Below are 13,225 nucleotides of genomic sequence, written 5' to 3' on the forward strand. Positions count from 1 at the left end.
AATCGATTAACCCAACCACAGCTCGCCTCAACTCAGAACCAACATCCGTACTAGATCCAACTTTGGAGAAGTCTAGCAAGCCACAATCGAATAACCGTACCACACCTCGCCTCAACTCAAAACCAACATCCGTACCAGATCCAACTTTTCTCATGTCTACTTCTTCAATCAGGGAGGATTCATTCCAACTCAATAATGTTCTACAACCATCCTCAGCTCATAACCAACATCCGTACCAGATCCAACTTTTCTCAAGTCTACTTCTACAATCAAGGAGGATTCATTTCAACTCAGTAATCTTCGATACAAACTTTGAAGAGGTCTAGAAAGCAACAATCGAATAACCGTACCACAGCTCGCCTCAACTCAGAACCAACATCCGTACCAGATCCAACTTTGAAGAGGTCTAGAAAGCAACAATCGAATAACCGTACCACAGCTCGCCTCAACTCAGAACCAACATCCGTACCAAATCCAACTTTGGAGAGGTCTAGAAAGCCACAATCGAATAACCGTACCACAGTTCGCCTCAACTCAGGACCAACATCCGTACCAAATCCAACTTTGAAGGGGTCTAGAAAGCCACAATCGAATAACCGTACCACAGCTCGCCTCAACTCAGAACCAACATCCGTACCAAATCCAACTTTGAAGAGGTCTAGAAAGCAACAATCGAATAACCGTACCACAGCTCGCCTCAACTCAGAACCAACATCCGTACCAAATCCAACTTTGGAGAGGTCTAGAAAGCCACAATCGAATAACCCAACCACAGCTCGCCTCAACTCAGAACCAACATCCGTACCAAATCCAACTTTGAAGAGGTCTAGAAAGCAACAATCGAATAACCGTACCACAGCTCGCCTCAACTCAGAACCAACATCCGTACCAAATCCAACTTTGGAGAGGTCTAGAAAGCAACAATCGAATAACCGTACCACAGCTCGCCTCAACTCAGAACCAACATCCGTACCAGATCCAACTTTTTACAAGACTTTGTCTTCAATCAGTTTCAATTCCATTTTTTGCCAAATTTCCTGCATGTTAGTGGTAAATTGTTAAATTATAAACGATCCTAAAACTTCGGAGTGGGCTAAATATTCTTAGACAGGAAGAAATCCTTCATCCTGGGATTTTCTTTGTAAAAAAAACATTTAACGAACTTACTCAAATGACCAAATGGCTACTAAGGAACTTATATTAACTAAAATTCCAAATCTTGTCAGTTAGAGTTTATATCTTTTCTTCGTTGCTATGTCTGAGTCAGCTTGTCTTGTTTTACAGGGGATGTTCTTTTTGGATTTGTTTAAATTTCTAAGTTCTGAGTAGGCCTTATTGCATAAATAGTATGTGATCTTTTTTAGTGATAGATCAAACTTTAAAATTGTTTATGGACTGAAACTTCAGTTTTAAATAATAAACATTACAGAATTTCTATTTGTCATCTTAAGTTGGAGGAAGAAATCTTAAGTTCATTATACTTTCATTCGTAGAATGGTTCAATGATCTATGTGAACTAAGAGAACGGTAAATCCTATAAATATGTGAAGTTTAATTCTTCGTTTTTTATCGAGTCTTGAGGTTTATGTTTATTACTGTTCTTAGTTTAGTCGATTCCACCTGCACGGTGTTAGGAAGAAACTAAAGTGTATAATCGACTTTCTCAATTCATAAACCCACTTCTAAGTCTTAGAAATGGACCCTACCGGAGGCATAACAATTTGAAAACAGGTCAATCAACATTGCACATTTAGAGCTTTACTCTAATCGCTTCCAAATGTTACAAACAGCTCGCGAGTAATTTAACATCTGTTTTTAGAAAATTTTATTGAATTATTAGGTACTTGTTTCTAACTGTAAAATTTCTGCTGCGAGAAATTAAGAAAAATATATAAAAATACTTTGAGATAAAATAAAATAGTTAAATTATATTTCATTAAACTCTAACCAGTAAACTAAAGGCCGCAATAACAAAAATAAATTTTAATTGAATATAATTGGAAAAAATAGAGTTTATTTACTTACAATATTAAAATTACTAATTACATTTTAGAGAGGAGAACTTGAGTTTGAGGTAAAGGTTTTGGTTTAATCTCTCTTTACAAGAGCAAAATTAAAAATGGGTATTTGAAAAAGGAATGTGCAAGCAACAAGAGATTATATAAATGTAAATGTGTGGATGTATGTTATGTATTATTTAAATGGGAAATCGTTGAAGGGAAAATCTGCTGAGATGATCAAGTGACTTTGTTTCGTCTTGTGTTTCTGTTTGGTTATTGTTCACCATTGCTTTGTTCTGTGTTTCGCGTGTAGTTTTGAGTTCATTACAAGGGGAAAGTAAAATTGTGGTTTTCACAAAAGGTTTGTTTATTTTAACATCAAATTTTGTGACTATATAATCTATTTTTAAATACAAACTATGTGTAACCGCTGAATAATTTAGAAGAACAATCAGGACAAACAATCGTTAACTTTCTCACTCGATTAGGACATATTTTACTTCATGTTACCAGTTAAATTTCTTCAACTAAATCAAAACAACAATCATCACAATCATAGTCTTCGCTGCAAAAATCTAATATCAGTTTTTCTATCTGTTAACAAATCTACAGACCTGTATCGAGGTAACTGCAGAAGCTGGACTGCAGCCGGCCCTGAGTCATCTCAGATACGAGGAAGTTTTGTTAAAAAGAAAAAAATTGGATTATGGTTATTTGTTAGCTAAAAGACAGATTGTGATGATGTTTGTTAGGAGTTTGAAGAAAGAAATGTGTATTACTTTGGTCTTTAGTAACATGAAATCTAAACAGTACCATTATGCTGAGAATGATTGTTGAATACATGTTCTGATTATTATTCACAGTATTCGTTGGTAAGATGTAATAACATTTAAAAATTAGAATATTTAAACACAAAATTTGAGATTTAACTATAACTTTTTGGGTATGCAATTTCACTTCCGATAAATCTACAATTCTGAATGAACTCAAGATTATACAATAGAACAATGGTAAACATTTTACTCAAATAGTAAATACTTAACAAAAACTAAACAAGTCACTTGAAAATTTCAGCAGAATTTACTCAACTTAACAAAAATAATACACAACAGAGAGCCAAACATTTAAATTTACTAGCAGAAGATCGCTCAATGCTTGCATCTTTCACTTTTTCTAAGTAATATCCGTTCTTTAATTCATCATTCAATTCTAAAATTACTTAACTTCAAACAAAGCTTGCCTCGATAAAATGCAATTTTTGATTTAATATCGTAGCCTAAGTTTTATGTCAATGCAATTAGCTCAGTTTATTTTATTAAAATTTATTTAATGTTAATGCTGTTTCTACCAACTACTGTCTTATAGTTTTTTGTTTTTTTGTCGGTAAACTTTATTAATTTTAGTTTAATTTTTATCTCAAAATATTATTATATTATCTTTATTTGTTTTATAAGCAAATTCTTCATCCGCAATTTTAAATAAATAAATCGGAAAATGAATTCAGTTTTCCCCAGAAACAGATTTTCATTTACTCACGAGCTGTTTTTTACTCTTGGTTGTGAGAGATGATAAATAGATAATTTTTTAAAGCTCTAAATGGGAAAATCGGTAAGAGATAAAGTTGAGCTTTCAAATCATGTTCTAAAGCTGTGTTACTTTGAAAATATTTTGAATTGAGAAAGGTTTTATTCAGCTAGGTTTCTCTTAAAGATGGGTTGGACATCACTAAATCATGAACAGTAATAACTTAAGAAAAATAAAGACTTAAAGCTTCACATATGATCTGATTTACCCGTTCTAAAAGTTCTCATAAGACTTTGAGAATCTTGTATTCTGAGACTGAATATAAAGATAATGAAATTGAGAAATCTCTGTAAACTTAAAACTGGGTCTATCGTTCGACGAGATACGGGCGCCTATTTTGTAATTTGCCGTGCGTGGCGATACGTTTAAAACGACGAAAATAATCCGCGTTGGCTTTTCGCTCTTCGGCGGTCGATTTACACGGTGTTAGTCGCTGAATTGGTTTCGTAATTCTTCTAAGGTAGCATGCTACCGTTATACGCCGTTCTGCGATCTTCCGTCCCTTACTGAATTGATCGCGTTAGTTCGTGTTCTTATAGACCCAGCCTAACAAGGAGACATATAGATAAAATTCTATAAAGTTATCATTTAAGAAAACTAAATACATGTTTCAGTCTGATAGCAATAATAAACTTTGGTTTAAATATGAAGATCACGTCCAATATTTATGTAAACATTGCCCTACATTAGCAGTCAGTAGGAAATTTTAGACATTCGAACAGAAATGCCCCAAACACCCCAGACTAACTGTTGCAATGTATTAGTATTTTGTTCTCTCGAACTTCACATGATTTAAGAATATCTGGTTTGGAAATAGAGTCCACTGAATATTACCTTTACTGTTTTTGTAAAGCATCACTCAGTTGTTAAAGCTGAGGCTTTGTCTTGTACAAAGTAAGCTTTGTTAATGTATACTTTCAAGGCTAATGATTTGCATCATAGAAGGCTCAAAATTACATCTAACTGCAAGTAGTTAGGGATAATTGTGTATCATTTAAATGGTGACTTCTCTATTGTAGTATATAATGATTAGATGTTAGGTCGGTAGGTTTTGTTGAACTGGATTACTTGAGACAGATGAATTGGATAAGGTGAGTTAGATGAACAGAAGTACAAGGGATAAATGATTGGATAAGACGGGATAGTTATTCTGGATTGATGGGATAGATGAACTGGATTAAATGGAATAGATGAACTGGATTAGATGGGGTATAGGAACTGATGTAGAAAGGATAGATGAATTGGACCAGATGGGTCAGTTGAATTGGATAAAATGGAATAGATGAATTGGAAAAGATGGGATAGACGAACAGGAGAACAAGGGATAAATGAATTGGATAAGACGAGATAGTTATACTGGATTGATGGGATAGATGAACTGGATTAGATGGGGTATACGAACTGATGTAGGAAGGATAGATGAATTGGACCAGATGGGTCAGTTGAGTTGGATAAGATGGAATAGATGAATTGGATAAGATGGGATAGACGAACAGGAGTACAAGGGATAAATGAATTGGATAAGACGGGATAGTTATACTGGATTGGTGGGATAGATGAACTGGATTAGATGGGATATAGGAACTGATGTAGAAAGGATAGATGAATTGGATAAGATGGGATAGATGAATTGGATAAGATGGGGATAGTTCTACTGGATTGATGGATTGATGGGGTAGATGAACTGGATTAAATGGAATAGATGAACTGGATTAAATGGAATAGATGAACTGGGTTAGATTGGGTACACGAACTGATGTAGAAAGGATAGATGAACTGGATTAGATTGGGAACACGAACTGATGTAGAAAGGACAGATGAATTGGACAAGATGGTTTGGCTAAATTGCATAAGATGGGAAATATGAATTGGATAAGAAGGGATAGATGAACAGGAGTACAATTGGATGAGATGGGATAGTTGAATTGGATAAGACGGGATAGTTATACTGGATTGATGGAATAGATGAACTGGATTAAATGGAATAGATGAACTGGATTAGATGGATAGACGAACTGATGTAGAAAGGACAGATGAATTGGACAAGGTAGGGTAGCTAATTGCATAAGATGGGAAAGATGAATTGGCTAAGAAGGGATAGACGAACAGGAGTACCAGGGATAGATGAATTGGATAAGATAGGATAGTTATACTGGATTGATGGGATAGATGAATTGGATAAGATAGGATAGTTATACTGGATTGATGGGATAGATGAACTGGATTAGATGGGGTATACGAACTGATGTAGAAAGGATAGATGAATTGGATAAGATGGGATAGTTGAATTGGATAAGACGGGGATAGTTATACTGGATTGATGGGATAGATGAACTGGATTAGATGGGGTATACGAACTGATGTAGAAAGGATAGATGAATTGGACCAGATGGGATAGCTGAATGGGATAAGATGGGATAGATGAATTGGATAAGATGGGATAGTTGAATTGGATAAGACGGGATAGTTATACTGGATTGATGGAATAGATGAACTGGATTAAGTGGAATAGATGAACTGGATTAGATGGATAGACGAACTGATGTAGAAAAAACAGATGAATTGGATAAGGTAGAGTAGCTAATTGCATAAGATGGAATAGATGAACTGGATTAGATGGATTGACGAACTGATGTAGAAAGGACAGATGAATTGGACCACATGGGTCAGTTGAGTTGGATAAGATGGAATAGATGAATTGGCTAAGAAGGGATAGACGAACAGGAGTACAAGGGATAAATGAATTGGATAAGACGAGATAGTTATACTGGATTGATGGGATAGATGAACTGGATTAGATGGGGTATACGAACTGATGTAGAAAGGATAGATGAATTGGACCAGATGGGATAGATGAATGGGATAAGATGGGATAGATGAATTGGATAAGATGGAAGAGGTAAACTGGATTAGATGGGATAGATGTACTGGATTAGATGGGATAGATATTTTGGATAAGATGGAACAGATGAACTGGATTATGTGGGATAGATGTACTGGATTAAATAATCATTTAGACTATCGTTTGTTCGACTTAGTTCAAGAAAGCTACTTTTATTCCATTTCGAATTTATATCTTTGCCTTCTTTTGAGCTCAGCTCTTGTCGGAATTGAATTCTTTCCAAATGTTAGACACTTTTTATAACAGATTTCTGAGAAACACTTTTTTCATGCTATTTTATTCTATTACATATTTATCCTCATCCCACACAACAAATTAAGGTCATCCCGTCAAGATTCATCTTTTCTGAAGCTTATTTCCTCTGTCAGAGAGCATTCAGTTTTTAGCAGTAATCATTCTTACCAATTTTGAAGAATTCAAGAAAGCAATACTCAAATGACTGTACTGCAACCTTTCTCAGTTCATTAACAACATTCTTACACAGTCCCAACAATCTTCAAGCCTACTTCTTCAATCAGGGAGGATTAATTTCAAGGCCATAATCTTCCTTACCAACTTGGAAGTGATCAAGAAAGCAAGATCCGATTGGCTGTACCACAACTTGCCTCTATCATTAACAACGGCCCTAGAAGATCCATTCTTCCTTAAGCCAACTTCTTCAATCAATTTCAATGCCATTTTTGGACCCCCGAATCAACAAGTTTCAAGTGAAGTTTTCTTTAGTACGAGTGGCAAATTGGTAAATTTTAAAGGATTATTCCAAAACTGGGGTAAGTTTTAAATTTATATTTAACCAATTAGGAATGCAACCTTCATTCTCTGATTTGAACAATATTATTTCCTTTGAACAGAACTTTTAACAAACTTACTTAATAAATAACTAAAAGGCTACATATGATTAAAAAAAGTTGAACAAATACTGACTAAAATTTCAAATAATGCGCTTTTGTACTTAAAAACTAAGAAAAAATTTATTATAAAGACAATCGGTTCAACTTGTCAGTTAGAGTTCCGTTACAACTGTCTAAATCAGCTGGTCTGGTTTTGCATGAGATGTTCTATTTTTATGTGTTAAAATTTCTAAGTTTTGGAGTAGGCATTATTGCATATTTAGTATGTGATCTTTTTTAGCGATAAACCAAACTTTAAAATCGTTTACAGACTGAAATTTCAGTTTTAAATAATAAACTTTACAGAATTTCTATTTGCCGTCTTAATTTGCAGGAAGAAATCTTAATTTCACTATACTTTTAATCGTAGAAAGATTCATAGACTTACGTGAACTAACAGAACGGTAAATCAGATTATTTGTGGGGATAATTTATCTCTTTGTTTTTCATCCACACTTAAAGATTAAATTTATTACTGATCTTAGTTTGGTCTTTTCCAATTCTACGTTATGTAAAGTATATAATCGATTTTCTCAATTCATAAATCCATTTCTATGACATAGAGGCCCTATCAGTGGTCCAACAATTTTGAAACCAGCTCAGTGAAGTGAGATGATTAATTTCGTCTCTCAACAATTCACATTTAGAACTTTGTATTTAGTTTGGTTCCGAACGTAACAAACTGCTTTATATTCACTAGTTTTATTGATACAAAATAGTATTTCTTGAATAAAAAGCGGCACTTTCAATTTCCTATTTTTGCCCAAATGATTAGAATTTGGTTTCCATAGTTTAGCTTGCCAGAAATTTTCAAATAATACTGATTATAAAATATTGCATAGTTTTCAGCCGATACACTGCAGTATTACTATTAGTTTTCTAGCGTTATTCGATTCCAATCCTATACTTGATTAATTTAGATCGCCTTTGATTAATTTCACTAATGGTTTAGTTTCCATTAAATTACTTCGTACATTATTTAGTACTCTATTCGGCAGTACAGTGAATGCTGAGGCAATGATAAATTTTATTTTGAAATTAAAATAATTTTTGTCAACGTTGTTAACTTAAACAAAACTTTTTTTAAACGTAAAAGTTTATTACTTAAGATAATTGCTATGAATTACACAGCTATAGACTTCTAATTACCTCGTTCTTCTGCCTTGGAAGTAGATTAAAATTAGATGACCTTATATTCAAGTCAAGTACATATTTTATTTACATTCAATAAATTAATATATTTAGCATGGAAGAAAAAAATGCTGTGAGAAATTGAGATAATATATCTGTAAAAATGTTTTGAGATAATATAGTTGAATTACAAAATTACATTAAAGTAAATGACGCAACAACAAAAATAAATTTTAATAAAATAAAATTGAAAAAAGAGTTCATTTAAATTGGGTAAAACTATAAATACTAAATTAAAATAACAAAAATTACATTTTAAAGAGGAGAACTGTGTTTTAGGTAAAGATTTTTGCTTAACCTTTACTCGAGAAAAATTAATGGTGTATTTCGGGTTTTTGATAAAGGAATGTGCAAGCAACGAGAGATTATATATCTGTAAATGTGTGGATTTATGTTTTGTATTATTTAAATGGGAAATAGTCGATTAAAACATTCTGCTGAGATGATGGTCTTTGTCTTGTTTTGTAAGTGTTTCTGTTTGGTTATTGTTCACCATTGCTTTGTATATCCTAGTTTTGAGTTCATTAAGTTAGTGATTTTAGCGAAAGTAAGTTGTGGCTTACACAGAAGGTTTATTTATTTATTTTTAAGTCAAATTTTGTGACTACATATTCTATTTTTAAACAGACATTGTTTGTGACCTTTGTATATTTTAGAACAATCAGGACATAGAATTTTAACTTTCTCACTCAATTGGACTTCTTTATTTCATGTTACTTAATAAGGAATTTCTTTAACTCAACTTAAACAGCAATCATCACAAATTATAGTCTAGGCTATAAAAATCTAATATCACTTTTTTCATCTGGTAACAAAACAAAAGACCTGTATCGAGGTAACTGCAGAAGCTGGACTGCAGCCAGTCCTGTGTCATCTCAGATACGAGGTGTTCAAGATGTTTTGTTAAAAAAAAAGAAAGTGAATTATGGATATTGTTAGCTAAAAGACAGATTGTGGTGATGTTTGTTGTTAGGAGTTTAGAAATAAGGAATATTTATTATATTTGACTTTAGTAACATGAAATCAAAGCAGTGCGATTGAGTTGATCAGGATTGTTGAATAAAAGGTTCTGATAATTGTTCACAGTATACGCTGGTAAGATGTAACAACATTTAAAAATTAGAATATTCAAACACAAAATTTGCGATTTAAAATATCCTTTTGGGCACGCAATTTCATTTCTCTTGAATCTATAATTCTGAATGAACTCAAGACTACGCAATAAAACAGTGGTAAACAATTTATCCAGTAATAGTAAATTCTTAACAAAAAAACTAAACAAGTCTTTGGGACATATTCTGTAGAATTTACTCGACTTGATCTAAAATTAACAACATTGGCGTTCCTTTAAAAATGTGGTTCTGTATAAATGAACCTTTTTAACATCCTAAGTTTTTCACAAAAGTGGATGGAAATCACTAAGCAAGAACAGTAATAATAACTATTAGAAAAACTATGTCTTAAAACTTCACTTGTGATTTAACCGTTCTGTAAGTTCTAATAAGACTCTGAGAATCTTATTTTCTGAGATCGAATTCAAAGATAGTGAAATTGAGAAATTTCTGCAAACTTAAAGCTGGGTCTAACGTTCGACGAGATACGACACGTACCTTGTAATTTGTTGCGCGCGGCGATGCTTTTAAAACAACTACGAATTTAAATCGCGTCGGCTTTTAGGTCGTCGGAGAAAACGCGTCGCTCGTGAAGGAAGGGCGGTCGATTTACACGTATCTAGTCGCTTTATTGGTTTCGTAAATCTTCTAAGGTAGCATGCTACCGTTATACGCCGTTCTGCGATCTTCCGTTCCGTACTGAATTGATCGCGTTAGTTCTTGCTCATTTAGGCCCAGCCTAATAAGAAGGCATATTAGGAAAATTCTATAAAGTTTTTTATTTAAAATAATAAATACAAGTTTCAATCTGGTAGCAATAATAAATTTTGGTTTAAATATGAAATAAAAGATCACGTCCAATATTTATGCAAAAATTGCCCTACAAATTCAGTCGTTATTAATTTATACACATTCTAACAGAGAACTGTAAAACACACAGACTAACTGTTGCGGAAATATAACTACAGATATATAACTATAAATATGCTATAACTAAATATACTATTTTTGGTTTTCTGATAGTCACATAATTTACGAAAATGCATTCTAGTTTGAAATTTGAGTTCATTTAAATTTTAACTTCATTAATTTTTAAAAGCACTGCCTATTTGTGCTTAACCTTTTTACAAAGAAAGCTTGATTAGTGCACACATTTAAGGCTGAAGATTTGCATCCTAATAGGCTAAATATTAAATTCAAGATGCAAGTAATTTGGAATAATCGTTTGTCACGTCTGGTAAATTATATTTTGAAGTGTACGATGATTAGAGATTAGAGATTATGTAGGTATAGATAAAGTGGATTAGACGGGATAGTAGTATTAGGTGGGATAGATGTACTTAATTAGACGGGATAGATGTACCGGATTTGTAGGGTAGATGAAGGATTAAATGTGAAATATTAACTAGGTTAGATGGGATAGATGAACTGGATGAGATAGATGTATTGGATTAGAGGGGATAGATGTACTGGATTAGATGGAATGGATTAGGTGGTATAGATGAACTGGACCAGATGGGATAAATGGGCTGGATTAGATGGGATATATGAACTGGATTTCTATTAAATCTATTGATTGGATTGTAATTATCGTTCAGAGTATCATTTTGTTTGTAGTAGTACAAAAATGGAACCTATATTTACTCGTACTTTTGAATTGATGTCTCTTTTCTTCTTCTGAACTTAACTCTAGACGAAGCTGAATTCTATCCAATTCTTTTACACTTTTTGTAACAGATACCATTTCATTTTTTAAGGACTTGATGCTTTGGTATCAAACGGCTTTTAGACTTTTCACATTTCAAACTAAGATTAAACATCTAGTAGTTAAACCCATTATGGTTTGGCCGGTACCCTAAATTTGCAATTAAAAGTAAATGTATAATTTAGAAGGTGTTGTAAACCAAAAAATTACATTAGTAATTTTAATTACCTTTCAAATTAAAAAAAAAGATTATTATTTCATTGATATTTTATTTCAAAGCGGAGAGTTCAGTTGTGATCTGAATTAGGTGGATTTGGTAAGATGGGTTAATGGAATGGTTTATATTTTTTTAACCTGGTATAAGCCTGACGTCCTGGAATTTCATCTTGGACTGCGCACAGAAGAGCTGTGAATAGACAAAGGACATACTTTACTCAAGCTTTCCAGGTTCATATTGTTCACTATACTGTTTTAAACCAGCTGTTGCAGACCGGAAATAGTAGAATAGATTTCCTTTAATATTAATTTCCCATTTTCTTCCATCCTTAGGTCGAAAAGCATTACGATTTGTTCTTCGGTAAAATAGTATATAAAAAAAAACCTTTATTCTTCATTTGCGACTAGTTTTTCTTTTATCCAGAAATTAGGATTGACTATTAGTACCTTCCGGCAGTTTTTTTATGATTCCGGTAACATTGCCAATAAACGCCGCAAGGGGTAGCTGATGCATGCAGCTACCTGGGGAGTAGCGACCCCACGGTTACCCCAGCTCAAAATACCATGCACTCTTTATAACAAAAGTAATATAACACTTGCAGACATGACACAAATCACTTGCCGCCTCCAAAGAGAGGCTGTTCTTTTTTTTTTTGTTTTCTATGTTTCAGCTCCGCCAAGACGAAGACGCAGTAGACTACATCGATGGATATGTAACTGCAAGATATTGTTACATATCCCAACCTACAGCAGACCAGGTAGGCTGGGGGAATTGTAGTGGTTATATCGATGACGTTCGGTCGCGATTATTAGCATGTGATTCGCTCTAGAGCGAGGGACACGCTTAAAAGCTCCTCATTCAAAATTTTAACATTTTTAAATTTGGCCAAACTCTACTTAGTAGTTTCTATTCTTTGTTAGCTATCTTTTCCGTCAACGATAAATACTTCGGATTTTTTTATAATTATGATTCCATTTATTAGGGCATGTTAGGAACTTCAAGAAGATGGATGACATAACATATTAGATAGTTAAAGTAATTCAAAAATTAAAGTTTAGAATTTGCTTTTTAGTTAGGGTTTTCAGGTGGACCAATACAATATATTAGTTAGATTAAATAATTTCAAAATTAAAGTTTAAAGATTGCTTTTTAGTTAGGGATTTCAGCTACACATCAACCAGCTTTTTTTTGGAAAGGAACAACATATTAGATAGTTAAAGTAATTCAAAAATTAAAGTTTAGAATTTGCTTTTTAGTTAGGGTTTTCAGGTAGACCATTACAATATATTAGTTAGATTAAATATTTTCAAAATTAAAGTTTAGAGATTGCTTTTTAGTTAGGGATTTCAGCTACACATCAACCAGCCAATCTTTAGTGCATGATCTATTATTAGTGCATGATCTATTATTAGTGCATGACAAAATGACACTAGTCATTTTATAAATAAATGGAATCATAATTATTCATTTATATGGCCACTACTAATATCCTTCTTCGGAACTTCAAGTCCAAGTAGAGCAGAGGGGTAAGTCCATTCTGCATGTTACTAAGCATGTTTACTTTCTCTTCAAGATTATTTTGAATATTTATTCATATTTAAATTTTTGATATATTTATATTATG

The sequence above is a fragment of the Rhodnius prolixus genome, unplaced genomic scaffold, assembly GCF_049639745.1.
Source record: "Rhodnius prolixus isolate KJV_2025 unplaced genomic scaffold, Rpr scaffold_10, whole genome shotgun sequence".
Lineage (NCBI taxonomy): Eukaryota > Metazoa > Arthropoda > Insecta > Hemiptera > Reduviidae > Rhodnius > Rhodnius prolixus.